Source organism: Haemaphysalis longicornis, unplaced genomic scaffold (assembly GCF_048455015.1).
Source record: "Haemaphysalis longicornis isolate Haplotype H1 unplaced genomic scaffold, Haemaphysalis longicornis Haplotype H1 scaffold_8, whole genome shotgun sequence".
NCBI classification, from domain to species: Eukaryota; Metazoa; Arthropoda; class Arachnida; order Ixodida; family Ixodidae; genus Haemaphysalis; species Haemaphysalis longicornis.
In genome coordinates, this window is record NW_027526445.1 from 37918439 (window position 1) to 37944773 (window position 26335).

General features: G+C 51.0%; 1 long non-coding RNA gene across 1 annotated transcript; it reads right to left on the bottom strand.

Moving 5' to 3' along the window:
- Window positions 1-1234: 1234 nt before the first annotated feature.
- Window positions 1235-25370, bottom strand: LOC144150087 (uncharacterized). Its single transcript, XR_013318427.1, has 3 exons — window positions 24794-25370; window positions 19645-19802; window positions 1235-1684 (listed from the first exon to the last, which is right to left on the bottom strand). It is a non-coding gene; the product is annotated as an uncharacterized LOC144150087 (long non-coding RNA).
- Between the last annotated feature and the right edge of the window lie 965 nt (window positions 25371-26335).

A 26335-nucleotide genomic window follows, 5' to 3' on the forward strand; every position in this document is an offset into this window, starting at 1 on the left:
TCCGACCCATTTATCACGCACCACCTCGTCGCGAGGAAATGCTACAAAAGAACCTGCACTTCCCGTTTTCGATGGACAGTTCTTCACTGAACACCAATAATGCATCGTGCACTGCTCACAGCACTGCTCACGGAACGAAATAGAAGGCTCGGAACTTGCTTCATGCGACTGCCTTGCGATCCGCCGGTTGTTGTTACGCGACGTCACGGATTTTGGAATCTCGCGATGACGTCACCACCTTTGGCTCTCCTGAGTTGATGTCACGAGATGTCGATTTCGGTGGAAGTCGAAAGAAGAGAGGTCTCGTGGGGGCTACATTTACCATTGAATTAAAATATGTTCCACTCTACACACGCTGTTCATACTTTACGAATGACGTCGTGGCAGGTAAAGGAAGCAAATGGTACAATAATATCAGGCACAAAAATTGGTGTCAGTGGTCCTTTAAATTTTGCACTTATCACCTCGATCTTTCAGAATAATGCACAATTTGCCACAGCCTCCTGAAGGGTGTCATACCGAGATTTTACTGTATAGGAAGAGTGATCCCTACTGCTAATGCTGGGTGTGAGGAGGCGCTGCTCACCGGACAGGGGTCGGCAGGTCGAAGCGAGGAAGACGAGGTGTGTGCGGAGGCCGAAGAAGGGCGCGAGAGAGAAAGAGGAGGAGGAAGCCAGAGGATCGTGGCACGAGAGCGGGAGGAACAAGGTTCGAGGAGCGACCTGCCGGACGAGAACGTTCGGGGAACCTCCGTTACGAGCCCGAGAACGTTCGGAGAACCTCCGTTACGAGCCGCATCTTCCCCGCGGACATCGAGGCAGCTCAGCCGAGACTGGCCACGGAGCACACGGGCCAAAGCGCTCATCTGTCGCCGCACCGGCGTTGACAAGGGCACCGCGGCAGCGCCCCGAGCCTAGCGCACGGGACCCGACTTTGCGGCGGCCAACGCCAGCGTCAAGGAGACAGCGCCTGCAGCCATCACACCGATCAAGTGTACCGCCACAGCTTCCTACCGCCGAGTACTGCAAGACGTGAGCGGGAACTCTATTGAGTTAACAGTGTCTTGCCGGACATCTAGTCCTTTGATTAGATTAGGTCATAGTTAATTGTGTGTATTTTTTTAATTCTGTCCCGTTAATATACGTTGTCCTTGTCTGACGTCACGTGCCTCGCTTCTTCTCTGCCAGTTAAACTTGACCTCCTCATCCACACAACAACCCGCATCACACTGGGTAAGGCACGTCATCAAAAGCTCAGAATCTGAGCAACTCGGACCGGCAGCCCATCAAACTGCTGCTCCGAGGTAATCTAAAACCAAGTGCAAACGAGCACTGCACCCCATGACTTCAGATATGCTAGAGCCACAGAGACTTCTGTCATAGCATCCCGGTACCACAGCAACCACAACGGCTCGGACGGCCATTACCTGACAGGGGGAAGAGACCATTTTCCAGCAGCACACCCGAATATGCTGGCACTAACCACAACTGTTTGCCGTGGCCACCTGGTCCCTCAGGCAGGAAAGGCATTGCCTGCCCAAGTGAAGGGCAATAGAAAGGCGGCTGCTCGTAGACAGCTTGGTGGCCCACTTTGCCGGAGGACGAGCCCAATTCCCCACCGTTGCTGCTGGAACACCAACTCCAGGGCAGAAATGGAGTGGGGGCCGGGCAGCACTGTGGCAACACTGGGTGAAGGAGAATCTCTGAATCAAACTTCTCTCGAGGCAAGCAGGCTGGGCACAGAGACCACGACCTCCTACTTCTGAGAAAGACAAACGTTATGTATTTACTTACATCATGCGAGCGCCTGTGACTTCTCAAAATTTACAGAGTGATGTTCTCCTCTGTTCCCTTCGCACAATTTTTGCACCCTTAACATAGTTGTCACCAGAGCAGTCTACTTTGTTCCTAGTTGGGATAGCACCATACCAAAGCCAGCTGCCATCTTTCATACTTTACGCAAGCTATTTCTGCTTGCAACTGCTGGAGGTGTGATGTAGTTAGAGAAAGAAAGAAAAATAAAAACTTTTTTCCCAAGGCCAAGGAAACGAAGAAGAAGGAATGAGAGCGCACAGAGCTTTTCAGCCATCAGCTACAGGCCCTCTTCAGCCCCTTGTATCAGCTCGTGTTCTTCCGAGCTGAGAAGCACAGTCTCCCATTGCTCGTTATTACATGTTTATTCATTGCGTGTATTTTTACTTTTCTGTGCATGCCCATATCACATCTTTGACATTTGCCCTTTTGTTGCACGGTTTACGAAGACCGCTGACTGTCCCGGGGTAGCAGTACCTAAACAGAAGTGGGTTAGGCAAAGTTCCTGTTTGTATTGGTCTCCAAGCGATGCCTTGGGCCTATTCAGATTTTCGCGTGCCTCTGGATACTTTTTCCTGGTACATATGCAGTGGTACAAGACTTCCCTAAATGAAGTGAGTGCATCTCTTTCTTTTGCTGTTTCATCTGCCCGTGTGTCCGCATGGGGTTGGAAGGCTCGGTTGGCGATATCTTTAGCAGCCTCCTGTGATACTTCACTGCCAGGCATTCCGGAGTGCACTGGAGTCCATACTACTGCGGTTTTGCCTCCAATAATATTGTATGCAGTTATCGAGATGAGTTCTCATGAAAAGTTTATGACTGCTGTTTTAGATGTTGCTAATTACTCTCTTTTCCATTCCGGTAACCATGGCCAGGGCTATTGCCCCGTCCTCTCCGATCTGCGGCGAGTTGGTTAGAACCGTGCAGGCTGCCAAAATTTATTCTGTATTGTTCACGACTGCAAATATACAGTTAAAAGCCGATCAACGAAGTCACTGGGAACCGCGAATTATTTAGTTAAATTGAGAACCTCGTAAAATCGGGACTGTCATTTTGCAAGCACTTAATTTTATAAATTCAGCATTTATAGGTGAACTGCACTCCAAATTTCAACCCCTTGAAAACACTATTTCAGTACAGTCTGCTGAAAAAAAAAAAAAGCAAGATTCAAAATACAACAGCTGAAATATATGCGTGGACACCGCAAGCGGTCAGCAAAAATCGGCAATTTTGAAACCGAAATCGAGAAGACCGCGGCCACAGAAGTGACGCTGCAGCTGTTCAGCAAGTGGCCAGACGGTCAGCAGCTTGGGAGCAAGCCTGCGTGCAAGCTCTACGCGTGCACAGGGAAGCAGTTGGGTGAAGCGTTCACAGCACAGCTCGACCGGTTCTCTAGCTGGGCGGCTGGCCAGAGGAAGAAGCCCCCATTGGCTGGAGCGTCACAGGCGCGTCAAGGCTGTTCACGTGATCCGCCGGCAGGTGCAGTGTGGTCTGCGGTGGAGCTTTTTTAAAGGCTTCTGACTGATTAACGAGGCGTTTCACGGGGCTATCACTCGTGTCCCAGCTGATTTGGTGGTACTTGCTAAGCACTAAAAATAAATTTGGTCGAGGTGAAATTTGAGTGCAGTTGGCCTTTAAAGGGAGGCGCATCCCAACAGCTACCATGACAGCATACTTTCAGCGGACGCAGCAGTACAAACAATAACACATACCTGCCAACACTCCCGATTTACCCGGAAGACTCCCGATTTCTTACCTATTCTCCTGATTGTACGGGCACAGCCATAAATCTCCTGATAAACTGCCCCAACCGTCATCTCGAAAAAAAAAAAAAAACACAGAACAAACAAAAAAGAAACGGCATTATGCAGCACAGCCGCATTCGACTACCATCTCGAGCTGGGTAGCTAGCCGAAGTCGGATGGGAATCCAAGCTGTTTGTATGCACGGAGTGTACAAGCCTATACTCGGTGACAACTTAAGAATGGCACCGGGAGTTGCCGCTGTGCCTTATCACCGTAGCCAGATGTTTCTCCGCGCGGCGCAAGTAGGGCGTTACTGGGAATATTTTGAACATGGCGTGAGCCGTTCCCGTGATTTGTTGGACTTAATATGCTCATAAACGACTCCAGTGACGACAAACAAACTGCGTGAGACAAGGCAGACGATATCACGGATTCATAGCAAACCCCTTTCAAAACGCGCGCGCACTGACGTCACGGGTCCAGCGCTTTGGCGGAGTGATACACTACATGAGGTGGTGCCGTTCTTGAGTTGTAACCGAGTATAGCTTTGTTTACATGTGGTCGGGACAATGCGTTGAGGACTGCATGTAGTAACATTCTGCTTGTCACAGCTCTCTTGACATCATGGCATCGTCGAAACCCAAGAAGAAGTATTTACAATGTTTCTTGAAGTGTTATACTTCAGAATTACCATGTTTCGTGCCGTCCAGGAAAGGCAAACAGTTCAGATATTGCACGACTTGCGCATGCGACGTGAGCGTGGCCCGATTTCTTACCTAAGATCCATAAATAAGGTCCAAGTTCCTTGGTATGCCGGCTATTAAAACACTTTACACTCAATCCAACTGAACATGTTTGTATTGTATAGTTTGCAATGCCCATAGCAAAATTTAAAACAAGATTTTGTGGGGGGATACCTAAGCAGTGAGGTGTTGTGAATGGGAACGCTATAAAGGCCAACTGCACTCGAATTTCACCTCGCCCAAGTTTACTTTGAACGTACAGTATGTACCACCAAACCAACTGGGGCATGACTGGTAGCCCCGTGAAATGCACTGTAAATTAGCAACGTTTAACATGGCTCCACCACAGATGACGCTGCACCTGCCGGGAGATCGCACAAATAACGATTTAGCGGAAGTGACGTTGTGGCTGGCCATGTGTTTGGTCCTCTGGCCAGCTGGAGAACCAGTTAAGCTCCCCTGGGTGGGCTTCTGCAAGGGCTGCTGCGAGTGAGAGTGGCCGCGCGCAGGCTTGCTCGGGACGGCCGGCCGCTCGTTCGCTGGCTGTTACGTCAATTCAGCCTGCCGTAATGGCCGCACTCTTCTCAATCTCAGTTTCAAAATCTCATATTTTCTATGGTTGTCTGCACTGCGGATATGCTTATTTGTCATATTTTGCACCTTGCAGTCTCTTTAGTCGGACTATACAAAAATTGAGTTTTCAGGAGGTCTGACTTTTCAATGCAGTTGGCCTTTAATGTTCTTTTGCTGCTGCACAGCTGGGAGGGAGGAGCAGAAGCAGTTGGCGTATGAAAGTTGGCGCATCACCTGCCTATCAAAACACTTTAACCAGAGGCACTCTCTTCATGTGAATCTGCCCTTGCCTCTCAACTTTTTTATTTTGAAAGGCACATCCTATGAGATGCATTTCAGCTATTGTGTTTGCACATTATTTCCTTTCTTTTTCTTCTGAAGCATGCTCTGTAGAGCAAACCACAGCAAATGGATTTACTCGTCTGAAATAGGAGGCAGGAACTGCAGAATGTGTCACAGCTATGCACTGCTACAGCCAGTTTTTTTCGGTCTGTATACTGTTTAATGCTCTCACATTTAAAAGCAACTCCAGGGGCCGAATTCTCTAAAGCGGAATGGGTCGCTTTGGAGCGACGCAGTGTTGGCATGCAAATGCATGTGTTCTGGGGTTGGGGCGTCGCTTGGAAAGGCAGGAAACGCTGGAAATGGCACGGGGCCTGTTAGGAGGTACACCTCCACCCAGGGGCAAAGTGATGTGCAAAACGACCCGTCCCGTGCCATTTCCCATGACTCCAAAAGATTCCGCAACCCCAGAATACATGCATTTGCATGCCAACACCGCGTCGCCTTACAGACTTCGGCCCCTGTAGTTACTAAACGCCAATGTCGTGCAACCATGGGTCATTTTAAATGCTACGGGAACACGGCTTCACGTCTTTCGCAAGCTGTGTTGTGTTGTGATTTGCCACATGTCTTGAACATGAAGAGATTTTTGTAGCACTGAATTGCGCCTTGCTTTTTATGTTCCATTTTGTTCTCTGGGTCCAACCCGAAATAGTCCCTGCACACGCTCTCCAGCATCGGTGTTGTTACCCCTCAGCTGCGGCAGTTTTTTGTCATTCAAAAGGCTGTGTGTTGTTCCCGGCAGTTCACTACGCAAGTTTTTTTTCATTCATAGGTTCTTCGCCACCTTACTGGCAGCCAGCACTTTGGAATTGGGCATTTGGTAGCAATGTGAATCGTAATGTGTTCAAGCAGGTAGGTGCTTACCAGTTTCCACCGGTGGCCATCAGATGCTCGTTGAAAAGGAGACATGGCGAAGTTTGTTAAAGCGCAGTGAGGTGCAAGAACTGTGGCTGTGAGTGAAATCGACACTTCTTTACTGCCGTTCTTGTATTTGTTCAGGTGTATGCACGAGAAGAGCTGTGTTTGCTGTTTTGCTTAGTGCATTGCTCATGGGCAAAACAAAATGTGAGATAAACGGACGCCCCGACAGGTGACAAGTCCTGCAATCACACGCTCTTTCCCTCTTTTACATGAATCGCTTTCAGTGGTGACATCGTCGAAGCCAACTGTCAATACTGCTGATCAACAAGTATTCTGTTGATACTGCTGATCAACAAGTTGTTATTCTGTTAAGTGTGCTAGCCACAGCGTGCACTCTAAGATGAAATCAAGTACCCCTCTGTCGAAATGACGATTGGGGCGTGTCGCGCACGGAACGCCAGATGAAAGTACATATACGGCCCCCGGCTCTCCCAACTGCGTGGTGTGTTTGTGTTTCGCCTGCGGCCCCCTGCGCTCAGGCGCGTGGTGTTACGTTTCGCCGGATGCTCGCTGCGCGGCGGACTCGTGAAACGGACACCAGACCCGGCGGTGTGAGCGGCGAGACAGCGGGAGAGGCGGGCGCCAGTCGCCATCTAAGCCCCAACGAAGAAGCACCATTTGTATAACGTTCCGTTTCTTACATTAAATAAGTTGTTTAGCTCACCAAAAGTGCATATTTTTGTGTTTTTTTTCTTAACGTCATTGTCACGGACAACATTCTGGTGCCGAAACCCGGGAACTCATCGTGCCGTGGACTTTACATTAACGAAACCACGCCCTAACATCTCCACAATGACCGTGTGATGTGCTTCGGGTGAGCCAAAGGAACTGCGGTGCTCTTTGGTGAAGATGGAATGCGGGTGCAAGAAAGGCACTGCTCTTCGGTCCCAGGCCACACGCCTCATCAACGAATGTCAGCAAAGCCTGCAAGGTAGTCTCGCACAGAACGGGGCGAGAGTGCTACATGCACGCTTGACATCCATTCAAAGGGAGCTCGACACTGTCAACAAGGAGATCGAGCCCCTCATTTCCGAGGACGACCTGGAGGAAGAATACAGCCAAGTATTGGAATACAAGGACCGCATCGTCCAATGCTTGGCACGGCTGGAGCAGCATATTAACGGCAACCCAAGGCAAGACTCTCCAGATCAAGCAATGACAACCCAAGCAACCGTACCAACGAACGGTGATGGATCTCAACCAACGACGTCACAACGGATCAACGCAAAATTACCAAGAATCGAGCTGGGCAAGTTCAGTGGACGGTGGCATGAGTGGCAGTCCTTCTGGGAGCTGTTCGAGCAGATGGTGGACAAAAACGAACATCTCTCCACGCTGGACAAGTTCCACTACCTGAAAACATCCCTAACAGGTGACGCAGCTGCCGTGCTGACCGGTCTGCCGGCCACGTCCCATTGCTACACTGACGCGACGCAGCTTCTGAAACAACGCTTCGGCAACGAAGAGCTCCTAATTCAGGAGCACATGAAGAAGCTCATCGACATACAACCTGTGCGCGCCTCAGACGATGTGCGTAGACTTCGTCGTCTATACGACACTGTGTCAGCGCATATTAGGGGACTCGAGGCCCTTGGCCGAAAACTCAACACCTTCGACTGTATGTTGCTTCCCGTCTTGCAGTGAGCGATTCCGAGAGACATTTTGCTGGACTTCAGCCGCAGGGGAGTACTGGAAACGAGCAGCCCTACTTCCGAACCACAGACAAACCCAGACGGTTCGCCAACAACGACGGGTGGAGAAAAGAAAGGTACCGTTTGCACGTTTTCAAGGCTCTTGTCATTCCTTGGAGTTGAAGTGGAAAGCCGCGAAAACCTTGCTGCACTGCAATGCATGGATGTGAAGCCGCCTACGAGGCACAACACCAACGATCGAGGCTCCAAATCGCACGCAAAAGACCAACAAAGGCATGCTCCATCAGCTGCAATGCTACACCAAAATGCAACTCAAGAATGGTGTTAAACGGCCATACGAAGCAACACTGCGGAGGTGCAAAAACAATAGAAGAAAAGAAAAGGCTTTTGCTGTCCGAGGGAAGGTGCTTCAGGTGCACGAAGAAAGGTCATCAGGCCCGCGCATGCAGGACAAACGTTCGCTGTACCAAGTGTCAGAAGAGACATACTAGCACTATGTGCGATCCGACGTATGCAGGGGCGAATGCAGGAGAAGCGACCAACCCCGTCACAAACGCGCACGTGACTCTTGGGGCTCCCGTCACAGAAAGTGAAACCTTCCCCAAACCGACGGTGTTGCTCCAAACTGCGACAGCTTGGTGTTGCGGAGAGGCTTCTAGAGCTCAGGTGCGAATCCTATTCGACGGCGGTAGTCAACGCTCTTACATAACATCGGCTACATCGAGGAAATTGGGATGCAAATTGCTCGGAAGCGAGAAGCGTACAGTTGGTGTCTTCGGAGGTCACCAAGATGAGAAACTGTATAAGAGAGTGGCGGTAAAACTGCAAACCATAGATCGAAAAGAACTTGAGTTAGATGTTCTGGCGACCGATGTAATTTGTGACCAAATTCTCCCTTCACCACCAAGTATGTGGACCGACTGTCTCACGGCCCTCAGCTACAATGTGGCTGATGTCAGTGGCCCAGAAAGTATCGAGATGCTCATCGGATCAGATCACTTCTGGCGGCACACAACGGGCCGGACCCCAAGCTCGAAGGAAAGCTAAGGGTGGTGGAGATGGCGGTCGGCTGGAGTAATCAAGGACCTGTAGAGGGGAGTTATGCGTCGTCCCAGTGCACGCAAACAATCACGCTGCGAACGTCTGTCATTGAAAGAAATGCGGCTGACGTGCTGACCAAGTTCTGGACGCTGGAATTGATTGGAGTGAACGACATCGAGGAAACGAAGAGCCCACATCCCACCCTCGAATTTTTCGAGGAGACCGTCAAACGAGTGGATGGACGCTACGAGGTGGCGCTTCCTTGGAAGCCAATAACGTCACTACACCATAATAAGGAGATAGCCTTGAAGCGCTTACAGCACTTGGCGAGGCGCCTTCAAAGGTCCCCAGACTTGTGCCAGGACTACGACGCAGTAATCTGAAACTACAAACGCCTGGGAATAGCAGAACTTATCGAAGACAGCATGAGTGAAGCTGATGCCGTTTACTATATGCCACATCAGGCTGTTGTACGTGACGCCCACAAGCTTCGAGAGGTTTTTGACGCACCGTCGCAAAATAATTCAGCAAAATCACTCAACGACAACTTGGAAAGCAGGCCGAACCTGACCGCCGATTTAGTCGGTCTACTGCTTAACTGCGGATATTGAACAAGCATTTCAACAGGTTGGCATAAGACCAGTCGACAGAGACGCGTTGCGTTTTCTGTGGTTTCAAACAACACCAAAACCGGGTGAATCACTTCCACCAATTGCGACTCGGCGCATGACCCGTGTACCTTTCGGAACGACGGCTGGCCCATTTCTGCTTTCTGCAACACTTCAACACCACTTGGGGAAATGCGAAGAACGGTACCCTCAAACTGCGAGTCAGATCAAGAACAGTCTTTACGTGGATGACTTGTTAACAGGGGCTGAAAGCGAGGAAGCAGCAATAAAGCTCTACAACGATGCGACGGAAATGTTTGAAGCAGCGAAAATGAAACTGCACAAATGGTCGTCTAACAGCGAAATGCTACGCCAGCAATTCCAGCGTCACTACCGGGCCGCCATTCATCTCGGCTATCTGTCGGGAGTACTGAAAGTTTTGGGACTTACATGGGACCCATGTGCTGACCAGTTAACGTTCTCTCCAAGCACGGATCGCCTTCGCGACGTAGAACCACCCGCAAAACGGTCCATGCTGCAAACAACGGCGCGGATATATGACCCACTGGGGTGGCTTTCTCCTTTCATCGTGCGGGCCAAGATCCTATTCCAACAACTGTGGCGGAGAAACATAGACTGGGACGACACGTTACCTGACGACATCGCGGCGGCCTGGACGGAGTGGCTAGACGGACTCCAACATCTTTTCGAGGTTCAAGTACCACAGTACTACGGGTCGCAAGTAAATGGAGGGAGGACAGACTGCCTTCACATTTTCGCTGAAGCAAGTCTGCTGGCATACGGAGCGGTCGCCTACCTTACCGCCGAGTGTGAAAACAGTACAAGCTCGACAATCCTGATAAGCAAGTCAAGGGTGGCGCCAGTCAAAGAAATTACACTGGCAAGACTTGAACTAATGGCATGCCTGCTTGCTGCTCGATTGTGTCGCTACATTTTGGAAACCCTCGAGGAACAGCCTTCCAACGTCTACCTGTGGTCGGATTCAACAATCGCGCTCCACTGGATTCATGGAAATTCCGACCGCTGGCAGCAGTTGGTACGCAACAGAGTCACCGAAATTCAACACCTCACGGACAAGTGCATATGGAGACATTGTCCGGGAAAGGAAAATCCTGCGGATCTTCTAACACACGGGATCCCAGCCACGCAACTGTCCACGAACGTCCTATGGTGGAACGTAGCACCGTGGATTTGTCGCAGAGTCGGATTGGTCCACAGTGGTTCCGGAGGCGACATTCAGTGAAATTGAACTAGAAGAAATTAAGGACACTAGGTCATTGCCAGCGACGACATGCCAACTGCTGAGTCGGCTGTGATCGATTTGCATCACTACGGAAATACTCGAAGCTAATCGGAGTCACGGCATGGGTTTTTCGGTTCATCGCTAGAACTAAACGACAAAGCACCGAATTGGGAACCCTCACATCCGACGAGTTGAATGAGGCTGAGGAGTACTGGATACATCGGGAGCAAAAGAGGGGATTCTTAAGAAAAGTTGCGTGTGTCGCGCAAGGAGTAAGAATTCCCCTTGACTCACTTTTGAGTAATGTGTCACTGATGATTGACAGTGTTGGCATTTTAAGAGTTGAGGGAAGGATTCAGCGTAGCCAACTTGGATAATTGAGAAGCACCCCGCCGTCTTACCCAAGAATAGTACCGTATTTACTCGAATCTAAAGCGCACCTTTTTTCCGGAAAAATAGGCCCCAAAATCGCATGCGCGTTACAATCGAGTACTACTCAAAACTGCAGTGCCATATGGCCATATCGCCATCGGCATTTCAAAATGGCCGCTTGACTAAGCGCTGAATGCGTAGCCAGCTCTTCGTAGTCGGCGCACGTTTGCCTCTGTCAGCGTAGTCGATTTTTTTTTTGCGTTCCTCTGTCCTTATTGCCATGAAAGTTCCTACTGCGAAGACACGGCGGGTTCACCACGATGCTGCATTTAAAAGAAAGGTCATCGTGTGCGCGGAAAGCGACGGAAATCGGGCCGCCGCACGTGCATTCAGTGTCCCGGAGACTTGCGTGCGGGATTGGCGCAAGCAGAAAGAGAAGATTTTTGCAAGCAAGGCCACACGGAAAGGTTTCAGCGGACCAAAAAAGGGGCGATATCCCGAAATAGAGGACCCGCTGGCGGAGTACGTGCAGCAGCAGCGAGTGGCTCAGAAGCCTGTAACGACAGAGCTGCTGAAGATACGGGCGATGCAGCTAGCGTTAAGGCAAGGGCTGACGCGTATGGAGTTCAAGGCCAGCAGGTGTTGGATCGCTAATTTTATGAAGAGGAAGGGCTTTTCACTTCGCCGGCGGACAGGCATATGCCAGAATGCCAGAAGTTGCCGGCTGAGTATGAGGAAAAGCTGGACGCATTTCAGCGGTACATATTGAACTTGCGCCGCAACAACTACCAGCTCGGGCAAATCGGAAACGCGGATCAAACGCCGCTATACTTTGACATGCCCGCCACCACTACCGTAGAGAAGAAGGGTACCAAGCAAGTTCGAGTGTTGTCGTCTGGTCACGAGAAAACGAGAGTGACGGCAATGCTTTGCTGCACTGCGGACGGGCACAAACTTCCCCCCTATCTCATATTTAAACGCAAGACGCTCCAAAAAGGGATTGTGTTCCCCAGTGGGGTGATCATACGCGCAAACGAGAAGGGGTGGATGACCACGGACTTAGTTGCCGATTGGATTGACCACGTGTGGCGGAAGCGACCAGGCGCAAGCTTGGGCCTGCGCGCGATGCTCGTTCTGGACGCATTCAGGTGCCACCTCGACGAGCGCATCAAGGACAAGCTCCACGCTTGCAATACAGACCTTGTCGTGATACCTGGTGGCATGACATCGCAACTGCAGCCACTGGATGTTTCGCTGAACAAGCCAGTGAAAGACCGGATTCAAGCGCTGTACACGGAGTGGCTTGTTGGCGACTGCCATGAACTCACGCCTACAAACAGGATCAAGCGCGCCTCTCTGCAAGACTTCGCCGGATGGGCGAAAGATGCGTGGTGCACGATCCCGCCTACCATGGTGAGTAAGGCGTTCAAGAAGTGCGGTATTTCGAATGCAATGGATGGAACAGAGGATGACATGCTTTGGGCCGTCGAGAGCGACAAGGAGTCGTCAGACAGCGACGACGAGTGATAATGTGCCCCCCAACGGGTGCTGCCTCGGACCATCGTTGTGGTGACTGTTGCTGGCGATAACCAGCACCGTTCATTTTGTGGCACATTTAGAATAAACATTGTTTGTTCCAACTAGGAAAAAGCTGCATTTTTGTATGAAATCATAAAAATCTAGTGCGCTTTACAATCAAGGACGTAGGGTTTTTTTTTTTGTTTGTTTTTCCGAACCGCGAAAAACGGGTGCGCGTTACAATCGAGGGCGTGTTAGATTCGAGTAAATACGGTAAAGTGACGGAGCTTCTAGCTTTGCAGTGTCACCAAGAAATGTTGCACGGAGGCATCCGGGATACACTGACGCAAGTGAGAGAGCGGTTCTGGGTGATTGGAGCAAGGCAGATGGTTAAGAGAACCATAAAGACGTGCATAACGTGCCAACGTTTTCATTCGCGGCAAGCAAGCCATGTGACCGGCCCCCTTCCGACTGACCGCATCACCCTGGTCTCTCCCTTTGAGGTGACCGGTGACGACTTTGCCGGCCCTCTTCTCGTTAAAGGAGTGACGAGTACAAAGTCTTACATCGTGCTCTTCACATGCGGTATCACCCGAGCAATACACCTCAATTGGTGAGTGACATGACGGCAGCATCCTTTCTGCTGGCTTTCCGTCGATTCATTTCTTGACGAGGATTACCGAGCACTATGTATAGTGACAACGCCCTCACGTTCAAGAAGACAAGTAGAGATCTAGCCGCGCTCTGGCCAGTCATTACAAATGAAGACGTGAAAAACTTCGTCGCCAACTTTCGCATACAATGTAAGTTCATTGTAGAACGCGCGCCATGGTGGGGCGGTTTTTATGAGCGCTTGGTTGGACTCACTAAGCAGGCTCTAAAAAAGACGCTAGGAACGAGCAGCCTCGGATTTGAAGAACTGTGCACAACGCTGAACCAAGTAGAGGCAATGCTAAATTCGCGCTCCCTCACACGTCTACAGCGAGCCCAACGAACCTGAACCACTTTCTCCAGCCTTGTTTTTGACTGGAAGACGTGCTGAACCATTTCTGGAATGGGCGACAGAATACCTGAGAGAACTACGGAACTCTGATGCAAGGAAACGCACCCAGACCGCTAAAACCCAGCGACTTGGTGCTGTTAGGCGAAACAATGCAGCCCAGACAGATGTGGAAAATGGGAACAGTTGAAACAACATTTCCTGGCCATGACGGAAAGGTCCGATCATGTGAAGTACGACTGCCTGCGGGGACAGTTCTCCTCAACTGATGTACCCATTGGAACTATGTAGCTAAAGGCAAATGACGGAGTCATTTCGGGGGGGGGGGGGAATATGTCGCGTATGGAACGCCAGACGAAACTACATATACGGCCCCCGGCTCTCCCAACTGCGTGGTGTGTTTGTGTTTCGCCTGCGGCCCCCTGCGCTCAGGCGCATGGTGTTAGGTTTTGCCAGATGCTCGCTACGCGGCGGACTCGTGAAACGGACACCAGACCCGGCGGTGTGAGTGGCGAGACAGCGGGAGAGGCGGGCGCCAGTCGCCATCCAAGCCCCAATGAAGAAGCACCATTTGTATAACGTTCCGTTCCTTACATTAAATAAGTTGTTTAGCTCACTAAAAGTGCATATTTTTGTGTTTTTTTTCCTAACGTCATCGTCACGGACAACAGGGCGTTCCAAAGTTTTCGAAATCAAGTCCAGCGTCCAGCACCAAATGAACGAACCCAGGAGTAAGAGACCCACATCGCACCACCTTAACATACACCTAAGGTATTGCTTTTTATTATAGTTTACTGCACTGTCATTGTGCTCTCTAATCTTTTACTGATATAGGTATTCCATGGCTTTGGCTTTCCCAAGTGTTCAGCTATCGTAGTTGTTAGATGGAGGGGTGGATGATTTTGCTGTTTGATTTTGCACATCCATGCGCCCCTCTTCAAATCCAAACTGCTTTGACAATGCCTTAATGGCAAAGTTGGATAGACATGCGCTTCATAAGGTAAGGGACCCAGGTTTGTTGCCGACCAGGAAAGTGTTTTAATTTGCTTCACTTCCCCCATGACCATCATTGCCACAGAAAGTTCGCTTTTCTGCAGTGCATTTTGGGTGGACTACAGATGACTTCAGTGAAAGCCAGACAGCTTTTCTTTAAAACATTAGAGATCCAAAAAACCTGTGCTCTGCAAATCCGCTGTGTAATTTGGGAAATAGACGACATGGCACAGCAGTCTTGTTGCATGGTTCCTATATGTCGTGCTGGTCAGTGTACTGCTCAGCTGAATGGGGTCCACAGTTCTGCACCACTGTCCTGTGCCGCTTTTTCCCCGGTGATATTTTATCCCACTTGCTGATGTTAGCTACAGCAGCGCAGGTCATCTCACTCAATAGGTGACTAGAGGTGTGTGCTGAAAAGTTTTTTTCCTGTCTCGCCCCTTGCCCCCCCATCCTTCCTTGCTACAACTCTGGGAGAAGGAGCACGGGCAGCTTCTGTCCGATATATCAGCGCAGCCACTCACAGCCTTGCAGGGGATGGCAGGTGCGATTTTCCACGCTTTCACACTAAGTATTTGACATATACACTAACGGATGCAAGGTGCGACATCGTCTTGCACACCGAGCTTGTTCAGGTGTGTCTTTTTTTCATTGGTACGAAAGGGGATGAAGGACAGCTGCCACACTTCAAGGCTGTTAATGCTATTCAGGTGACCGAAGCGGGAAACAGCGTCAGAACGGAGCTGGAGGGGCTCAAGAGAGGCTTGCGGTTCCTTCTGCGAAACAGCTGCTCCATCGAGAGAATTGTAACGGACCGGCACAGTTCCATCTGAGCGCTCCTGAGAAAGGAGTACCCATCAGTGCTGCACCTGTTCGACTGCTGGCACATGGCAAAAGGCGAGCTTAAGGAAGCCTTGCAAGAAGTTGCTGCCGCTTGCCCTCAGAACATAAATGTGTACTTAGCCTTGCTTGTATTTCAGGCGTCAAAAAGAAGCTGCTTCCTGCATCAAAGTGCCAGGGGCAGGAAGTTTTGGCCAGTTGGGTGAAAGGCATTGTGAACCACGTGTACTGGTCTGCTGCATCAAGTGATGGCCACCCAGAGCAGATTTTGCCAAAGTGGTGCTCGCTCGCAAGCCACATAGTCAACATACACGAGCACGAGTTTCCCATTTCCAGTGTGCTCCCATGAGGACCTTGCTGAAGAGCAGCGTGTTTGGCTGAATGAAGGTACCTAACATAGTAAAACAAAGCCATCTTTAAAGGTGTGTGATTCAGATGCCCATCGGAAGGTGACTGAGATTGTCCGGTCCCCTGCAATGTTCAAGGTTGTGCCACAGATTTCGACTGCACAGCAAACAAACCTACAGCTGTGAGGCCTTCCACAGCCTCATCAACCAATTTGCCCCCAAGACTTACCACTATAGCCATGGTGGAATGCAAGCAAGGTTAGTAGTTGCAAAATAACCAGTGTCTTTCGTTGCATTTGGCAATGAAAGGCTGTTAGATTACACTGTCTTGTCTTTTTTTTTTGCAGAGTTGCAATTGCAGCCTTGCACTACAACGAGAAACGGGGGCGCAAGCAAGCAGAGACAGGGATTGGGGAGTTGAGATGGGCTGTGCGTTACCGAAAAACAAGCAGGGTGAAGCCAGCCTTTCAGCGGAGAAAAAACCGCCAACTTATCGTAAATATAATCCTCAGCACTATTCTCAATAATGTAGGAACTGTATATTTTTCTATATGATTTGTGGAATAAATACCAAAGCTTCCTTGCAATCACATTTGTAGGTGTTTATGTGTATACCACCGGCTGTGTATAAACAAAAACATTTAGAATAATATGTGGACTGGGTACCACGATGCCTGAAACTTCTTATTGAGCAAGCGTAATGTTTTCTAATTTGTTTGGGTACAAAGTGCCATAAGCTACTAATGCCACCAGCAGCAGTTCACTTCACTGTAGTGTAGCTTAGATTTGCACAATTTTGCTCCGTAGTAGGTGTTATTACATAAGCAAAATTTTTTCATAGGCTATGTGCGTGTACTGCTTGACCGCACGTTGGACGTCTGCACTAAACAGAAAACCTACCAGATGGCGCGGAGCACGAATGCGTGCTCCCTGTGCTCGAAGAGTTTTTACGGGAAACAAAAGTTCCTTCAATGTGCCGACTGTAAGAATCGAGTGCATGTGAAGCGTGTGACCTGGCCAGATGAAGAGCTGACCATTCTGGAGTCTGGGGAGCGGCGGTTTACCTGCAACAAGTGTGAGTGTGCCGCCACTTCTCTTACGACAACCCACGACATCAGCTTGACCGACGGAGCCGACGAAGCCTCGGTGCATTCCACAACTCTACCGGGCGCGGCGACGGCGGTGCCCACTCCGTCCTCTCTGTCGGGGTCAGTGACCCAACCGGTCAAGCAGGCTCCCTCGCGCGGCCTTCCTGTCCGCGCACTCGAGGGAACATTCTCCGACGTCCAGCGCCGTTCGGACATGAAAACTGAGCACAGAGGCTCTGATCCTCAGATTTTATCCGATGACCCCGTTGGTATTGAAGAACGGCCAGCACATACAGCTCCCACATGAACCGAAGTCGTAAGCCGTAGCAGCTAGAGGCGCCTCCGACAACAGCAGTCCCAACTTCTTGGTCAACCCTCCTACCAGCAGCCCGGTTCCTCACCGAGTGGCATCACCCCGCAGCATCATTCCCAATTGGACAAGCACCTACCCCGCCAACTGCGACTGCCACTTCTCCCGCTTGAGGATTACAAAGCGGTCATTCGGCCTCGTACCGGCCTCATCCTTGCCAAGTGGCTCATTCAGCGTGTCACCAACACAATCAGTGCCGCAGCGCAGATATCCGACACAACACACGACCACATCACTTTTCGCATTCGAAGGGATCAAAACCTGGTCGTAGTGGGTACCCCAGACCTGGACATCTTTAAGATCCAGCAAATCACCACCCTCAACATGGCGAGCAAGCAGTATGAAGTCACCACTTACATTGCTGTCCTAGACAACTCAAGCAAAGGTATAATCACGAAATTGCGGCCAACACCACCACCGACAAACATATAGAGCACCTGCGGTACCTGCTGCATGGTGGTGTTGACACTAGCAAGTAGGGCATCATGTCGGACACATCGAGAGCCGATTGCTTTGATATATCGTTGGAGGAGTAAAACTACTCCGAAGGTGTTGTTTTCGGGGTTCGGCCGTACGATTACGAGCCCATCGCCGAGGGAGGAGTGAAATCGAATGTCGAGGTAAAGCCGTCGCCGCCGTTCTTCCCCCGGCCGGCGAGACTACTGAGCTCGGGGTGGTAAGTATTTGCCCTAACAACTTGAAAAACATGAAGCCTATGCGTAGATGATCGTTTCGGGTGCACCTGTGTCCATTGCACAATTATGGACTCCGATGTAGAGAGCGTGTGCTGCCACGAAAAGGCAGCAGTGGACGTGAAAATTTTGCGTCAAAACGGGCACAGCTGCGCCACGGAGAACCCAGAGTTCACCGTGTATTGCCCGACACGTTTCATTCTCGATGCTGAACATAAGAAATTGGTGCACTACCACCCAAGGTTCAAGGACATCGACTACGTGAACGCGTAAGAAAAGTATTGCATCTACTAGTTGTGGAAAGTTGCGGTCCTGCTTCATATACAAATTTCTTCCAGGCGATACGGGTACACTGCGTACAGGCAGTTTGTATGGTGGGCTTTCGGCGGGCTCGGGTCCGGCAACCGCATTGTTCTGCCCACCTGTGTGGTGGCCAAAATTAGAAAGACCTTCCCGTCCCTTGAGTACACAGGGTTTCAAGTGGATGTAGGCAAGTGCACAACAGCGTGTCGCAAGTTTACGTAACTGAACTCCAACAGCTGTTTAGGACAAACTGACCAATACGTTTTTCCTTTTACTTGCAGGTGCTACTACCACTGCTACTTGCAACTACCGCAATGCTCATACACTCTGTGGATTGGGAGAAGGCAATGGTTCCCCATATGCTTCTTGAAATAAATTCACCGCGAAAATGCACGCAACCATATTTTCCGAGCCAAACTTCTAACTTTTTGCATTGAACTGTGTCTCATCCGTAGAAATTACCCCTCGAACATGTCTGAGGTTCTTGTGTCGACGTTATTTCGCAAGTGCGGCACTCAAAAATCATACGAACAGCCAACTGTTGGCAATTCACGGCACGAATCGACGACTGCTTTATGTTAACAGGTCGCAGGCCACGCTTTGCAACGCAGCCACTGGGCCATACTTTTTAAAATGTTTTCTAATGCACAGCTTGAGGCTTGGTCGGAGCGCACGAATAGTGTTGTGGTTGCGGGACAAGCGCTCGCTTCTCCGCTCTCCTCGCACACCCCCGCACGCGCGCGCTCACACTTTCCTCCTGGCTGGCCGAGCGCGCCGCACCGGTCAGTCCGCACAGCTAGCTCGCGCCGTCGGGCCACTCACGCCGACGGCTTCCACCTGCCCGCAATGTACTTCGTACATCGCGGTCTTTTTAGTCATACTATGCAGGAACAGTGATTTTGCGGGGTCGAAATTTTGAGTGCGGTTGGCCTTTAAGGTCATGTTACATCATTGTCGACATCACAGAAACACAATTTAGTGGAAGAATTGAAATTTTCATTTAAAATAGTACTCCGCAAATAAAGCATTGTTTGCTGCTGAAGAAGTGCTTAAAGCCCAATAAACACCAAATCTTTCAAATAAAACAAACTTGTATGCATGGCCCCTTTAATAAGAAACCCTTTAGGTAGCTTCCGATGGTTTTAACAAATCAATGTTCCACCCCCGATAGCCATTAGGAAAAAGTTTGAGAAGATAGGCACGACTGGCTTTCTTGTAAACATCGGTTTTTCAGCTGCGCTGAGCATTCAACGTAGTTAAAAAGCATGCCAATCTGATGGGCTCCCAACAAACCGCAACCCCCTTTAATGTCTGTTTTCCACCTTGAGAACGGCTTTTGTGATTTGGTTTTAAAGTAGCAACTGTGTGTAACAACAGCCCCCAAGAAATACTCAACAGAGCATTGCAGTTGTGCATACCTGTTGAAAGGCACTCCTCTTAATGGGACTGCTTCCCCACAGCCAGCTGGTTCCTCCAGAGGACCAAGGGTGTTGTCCTGTCAAGTGGAGGCTGTTAGAAGCGGTGACCCCTTGGAAACTTTGAGCCAAACAGGGGGTCAAGGATGTCGATTCCTTGTCTTGTCGAAAGAAATGCAAAAAAGGAGGTGGGTGGGGGGGGCAAACAAGAAAACAACAGTGCACCTTATTCTCCCTGGCACGGCCCCACAACACCTCCATCATGTCACATAGTACGGACTCCTGGATGCAATTCTCTCAGTGGAAATCAGCGAGTTAATGCTGTCGCCCGAACCAATGCTTCTTAAGCACCGCTGGAGCATTACTACCCGGACCCAACACTTCCCCGTACATAGGAAGGCTCCCACAAAGTCGAAACACCATTCACCCCTTAAACAAATGCCCTTTCTGCACAACTCAGTATTCCTTTTGCCACGTTACATGGGCCTGCCCCAACATCACGAACATTCCCTGAACCCGCCGCGGTGGCTCAGTGGCTAACGCGTTGCGCTGCTGAGCACGAGGTCACGGGTTCAATTCTTGGTTGCGGCGGCCGCTTTTCTGATGGAGGCGAAAAGCAAAAACGCCCGTGTACAAGATTTCGGCGCATGTTAAAGATCCCCAGGTGGTCGAAATTAATCCGGAGCCCTACACTACGGCGTGCCTCATCGCCTGAGTTGCGCCGGCGCGTTAAACCCTACAGCCAATCAATCAATCAACCGCATTCCCCAAATACCCCAGTGATGACCAGTGAAGGCTGCCTTGCTGAGCTCGGACCTGGAAGAAAAGCGACAGCTCGTATAACAGGCTGCAGGTGTCCAGGGATAGGAGCAGCTCCCTTCCTCCAGAAAACGACACCTTTTTTTAACTAGCGTGAAATAAAGTTATTTCTCCTCCTCCTAAATTACGGTTGCCAGAGGGCAAGTCTGAAATGAAAATGGAGGATGGTTTGCCAGTTGCAACTTTTAGTTTCAGCCGTGTGCACGCCACTACAATGAGAAGAAAGTGTGGTGTGCAGTTTTGGTGCTACACCATAAAGGCCTGCCGTCTGAAACTGCCAATCAAGTGTTATCAGTGTGCGCGGTGCTAAAATGTTACTTCGGACGTTCCACACACCTTCCGTTCTGGGCAGTAAGCCAACAGCGCTCAAATGCTGACACCCCATAGCTCATTTTTGCAACTACCTTTCCAGCTTCTCCATCGGATAGCCAGGATCTTTTCAGATCTTTACGAATCGTGAAAATCTTTCGGAACAGGGTTCTGCCCACATTCTGCCAACCAAGCCAATGGAGGCCGCATGTGCTTTTTCGCGGCTCTGTTCCCTTTTACTTTTCCTTGTGCTTTTGAAGTTGCGCTCCGAGTGCTCTGTGCACCTCGCGACCCATGAACACGGGTCGCGAGGGTCGTCGGACATCCCTCGCATCGTTCCGGGGGATGTCGTTCGAGAGAGATGCCTCTCCTGTGACTTGTCGCTGCCCTGCCGCTAGGCCTACTCTGTGGCCCGTCGTAGTTCCTCCTTCAGCTCATACGTACTGCCGGAGCTTTCCTTCAGCGGAGCTCGCCTGGAGCACTCGCCGCCACTACATCGTCGTATATCTCCTCCTCGCTGGCGACGTTTTGCCTAACCCCCGGACCCCACCACCCTGGACGGCCCACGCGACCTATATGCCCCCGTTGTGATTGAGCTGTGTATGACCATGTTGCTGCACTCCAGTGTGATGGGTGCGATCGGTGGCTGCACCAATCGTATGAGGGAGTTTCTCTTGCTGCGTATCGTCGCCTGTCCACATCGTCTTCACCGTGGTTTTGTGCGCCGTGCCAACTTCCGGCTTTTGATGATCCACTCTTTACCAGACATCAGCTGCTATCCCCTGCTTCTCAAGCAAGTCCTCCTTCGTCCAACCCACCTCTCCCGCATCAGCCGGCCCCTAAGGACCCTATGATCTGGTTCGCAAATGCCCGCTCCGTAAGGAACAAAATACCGGAGCTTCAGGCTACCATGGCTTTCATGCCACATACGATATTCGCACCATGTGGAAACGGGGTTGGACGGGTCTAATCACGATGGACAGCTTGCTCCACTCGACCAGTTAACCATTTTCTGCAAGGATCGAACGACCTCCCGAGGGGGCGGTGTTTTGGTAGCGGTACCCAGCTCGCTGACATGCCGCCGGCGCCAGGAATTTGAATCAGAGGATTTAGAATCCCTATTCATCGAACTAACAATTAAGGGGCGCAATTATCTTGTGATTTGTGCCTACTGGCCGCCCGCTTCGCGTGCCGATTCCTACAGCCTCTTCCGTCATTCAGTTGAGCATGCAGTTTCCCTAAGCAGCACGTTCCGCAACATATACATTATTGGCGATTTTAATGCACATATAGACTGGAGTGATCCACTAAACCCTATCCCGCAGGACCCCACCTCTGACTCCTTCCTCGAAAGTATGGAATCCACGGGGTTCACACCAACTGTGCACTGAACCAACCTATACCTCACATGCAGGCAGTAAGTCCTACCTTGACCTGTGCTTCCCTTTGGACCCTACACTCGTCCAGGAGCGCACTACAACAGCTGGCCTAGGCTCATCAGACCACCGTGGCCTGCATATTACCACATTCACATCCCACCCAAGCTGTGGCCCGAACACTCGGCTTGTCTATTCCTATAGACACCTGAACTCCGACCATTTTCATCGACTTGTTGCCCTTACACCCTTAGACATTGTACTGTCTGAAGCCAACACCGACATGTATGACCTTTACGCTTCTCTGATCACCTCGCTAACATCCGACACTCCCAGCGGAGGCAGTCTCGGTGTCCATCCTTTGTCATCAATTGTGACACCACGACCTCACCATCCCTCATCGCTGAAGCAATCAGCCAGCATTTTTCCTCAGTGTGGACACGTGACCTAACACCTTCGTCTACTGCCAGCTACCCTGTCCAACCTGCGGGACTCGTCTCACCAGAAATGCCTACCCCACAAATAACCTCGGAAGACGACTTAGATGCAGTTTCACACATAAACCCTTTTCAAAATCCTGGTCCCAACGGCATCCACCCATTGATATTCAAATCTGCAGCTCCATCCATGGTCCACCTCTTGTGCTCTGTTCCAAAAAATCCTGGACTCCGGTGTAACCCCAGATGCATGGAGGATAGCCCAGGTCTCACCTGTGCACAAGGGTCACAGTGCCCGTGCAGACGTCCTATCCTCGTACCGGCCCATCGCCAACACCTCCATTGTCTGTCGTACCTTCGAGCGTGTTTTAAATGCGAAAATTCAGACGCACCTAGAGGGGCATGGACTCTTGTCCCCGGCCCAGCATGACTTTCGCCGCAACCGCAGTTGTGAGACTGCACTTGGCGCTCTGGTGCACACAGTAAGTGCCCATCTTGATGAGCGTACCCCATGCAAGCTCGTACAGCTGGACCCGTCTCGAACTTTTGACCGCCTTCCACACGCAGCCCTGCTGAGTTGCATTGAAATGAAGGGGATCTCAGGTGGCTTACTCTCATGGATCTCGTCATTCATAAGTAACTGCACCCAGCGTGTCATCTACCAGGGCGCGACCTCTTCCAGCACGGCAGTCCTCGCGGGTGTACCACAGGGAAGTGTACTTGGGCCAACACTGTTCACAATCTGCATTGACAGTGTCACTCGCAATTTCTTTACGCTGATGACATTACGCTGCTCCAGCCCATCCACCGACCTGCTGACTACACCTCCCTTCAGGCTGACCTTGACGTGTGTCACCGCTGGACTTGAAGAACACCAACTGCCTGTAAACACCGCCAAATCGTGCACAATGACATTCACCGGACTGTGTTGCCCTCGTGAAGTCCCAGTGCTCACTCTTGGAGGTCGCGAACTTAAGCGAGTGATATCAACAACTGTTCTCGGTGTTGAACTTGACTCGCGCCTATCCTTTGCTCCTCACGTCCACCAGATCCTGCCAGATGTGGCCAGATCCTGCCGCATGCTTGGCTTTGTCACGCGCAGCCCTGTTGGCATGCCCCCCACGGCGTTTCGGCAGCTGTACACTGCCCTAGTCCTGCCTGTCCTAGTACTGCCCTAGTCCTGCCTGTACACTGCCCTAGTCCTGCCTAGTCCTGCCTGTACACTGCCCTAGTCTGCCATCTGGTTGCCCCACTCTGCTGCCCTTCATGCTCGCCTTGCCAGTGTGCAACGATGTGCGGCTTATACCTTCTACTCTCGGAGCACGCCGAAAAGCCAGCGCCTGTCCTACACACAAATGCAGACTGCCGCCCTGCTGCAATTTTCATCCTGGCAACCCCTTATGTCTCGAATCCAGGCTGCCAGCATCCGCCTCCTATGCCGTCTTTTTGGTCCCCGACACCATACCCTAATGGGTGCGCCACGCCTCAACCGCCCCACAAAGTGCCTCGAGCCACTTCTGACCCGAACGGAGAGACATAGTTCCTCGTGGCTCTCCCGTGCTGTTGCGCTGTGGCGACAGCTTCCAGCAGACCTCGTTGGAGCATTCCCACCCGAAAATGACCGACATCAGACTTGTGTCCAAGGCTCCACAGCGCCTGAAGTAGCCACTGGACTACCTGGTCATCACCCCACGTTTTCCCCTACTCTGATTTGCATTCTGTATTTATTCTCTGCCATGCCATTCCGCCCTCTTTTCGTCCTCCTACTTTCCCTCCCCACTTCTCCCCCCCCCCCCCCTTTTTTTCTTAACTCCCCTTTCTCTCGTCCACTTTGAACTGTAATTTGGGTCCCAGGTTGGGTACGCAAGCCTGACTGGTATGGATAAAGTATTACTATTATTATTATTGCGTAAATAATGTACGCTCACGAGCCAGGCAAGGCACACCGGGGTTTGGTGCCAGCAAAGACATCGCAAGCGCCCGGGGCAACGGTCTAAAAGAAATAAAGTGACTGCTCGCATGACCGCCATGATGCACAACTATTTAGACCATCGCAAGCGCAACGGCCGCCGGCAGTGCCGTACCCACCTGCCACGACAGCCCCTGACAATGCTTCTAGCGTTATCACTGCAGAAGGTCTGTTCAGACGGCCTATTATAATTTCCGCGGCCGCTATCTCACTATTTTTCTCAGGCAACACAGCAGACTCACGCATTATTTGTTGTCATCCGATGTCCCCGGGATCATCACGTTACGAGGTGGACACGTTCGCCGCACTGACGGGAGTCGACACGGGTGTTCTCGGCAGCACAGTCCACGAACATGGCACACACAACGCTCTAACCACCCGAACAGGAAGCCCCAAGTCTAATTTGCACAACGATCCTTCGACTACGGCGTCTCCGTTTGCGCAAGCCTCTTGACCACGGAGTCCGTACGTTGCGCCGACGCTTTTGTCAGCTCGTGAAGGACAAGACAGTACGGATGGGACAGGATGAACGCTGTCCTGTCCCATCCTTACTGTCTCGTCCTTCACGAGCAGTTTTTCTACTAATAAAACCCACGCTTTTGATTGCGCACATGTCCGTTGAACCACGGAGTGTAGTGCCCGCCACATGCGACGTGTGAAGACTGAGGCACTGAGGCTTCCGAAAAGACGACAGAGCTACAAACGTTTCCCGAAGCGAGAGCCAACGTTTTTAGATTAGGTCTAAAAACGTTGGCGAGAGCTACAAACGCACATTGCTTTGCGTCGAAACGTCGGCTGCCACATGTTTTCAAAACAAAGCACGCATCTCGCCTTTTTTCCATCGCAGTGTCTAGAGTGCCGTCCGACGGCTCTTTAGTGGGGCCTTGGAGTGCCGTCCGACGGCGCTGCAAGCGTATGCTCCCGTACTATGCCCGTACCGTCCGGCCGGCCGGCCAGTGCGGCCAGTCCGCGCTTGAGCGGCAGAAGTTTCAGCACACGGCCAGGACCGCGCCGTCGAGCTTCAGTCGTCTTAGATACCTATACGAAAGAAAAGAAGCTTCTTACGACGCACTAGCCAGCTCAAGGTCGGACGCTCGCGGGTGGTTATATAAGACGTGTAAATGTATCCCTAGCTGTGAACAAGCGAGCCGAAACCGCCGAAAGCAATGTGCACTCGCCCAGTGACTCGAGCACGTCGGGCGCGCGACGCGTGTCGCGCGATGCGGCGGTGTTCGCACTTGCGACGAGAGCTGATGCGGCTTCATTTGGAATAGTACTAAATCATTGCGGGTTGCGCGAAGAGTCGGAAATGACGAACTCAAGCAGACACTTTTCAACGTCTTATTACATCAAGAAATACACACGTTTGCTTTCACGCCACACCTGTATCCCATACCGCAAAGTTCGCTTCTTTTCACAGACGCAAAAGTCCTGGCACCTTCGAACTCCACGTTGAAACTCTATGAGTTTCAACGTGGAACAACGTCTGAACGTGTCGTACCGGTAGAGGTACGACAAGCCTGCAAGTACAGTGGATAGAACCTGCAAGTCAGCCTACCGTCCCGCTATGCATCCAGCCATAGACTCCTTAGTATAAAGGAGGCTATGATCCAGCTATACCTACGAAGATGAAGCTTACTCTGACAAATCAAAGTAGTTTCTGGGCAATGATGAGTTCCACGCTCTTCGTCGATTACGTGTGTACGCTGAACCGGTGAGCACGGGACGCTGCTTGCCGGCCCAATGGGCCCTCCTTGGCGGGCCGGGCCAACTTCAACCGGGCG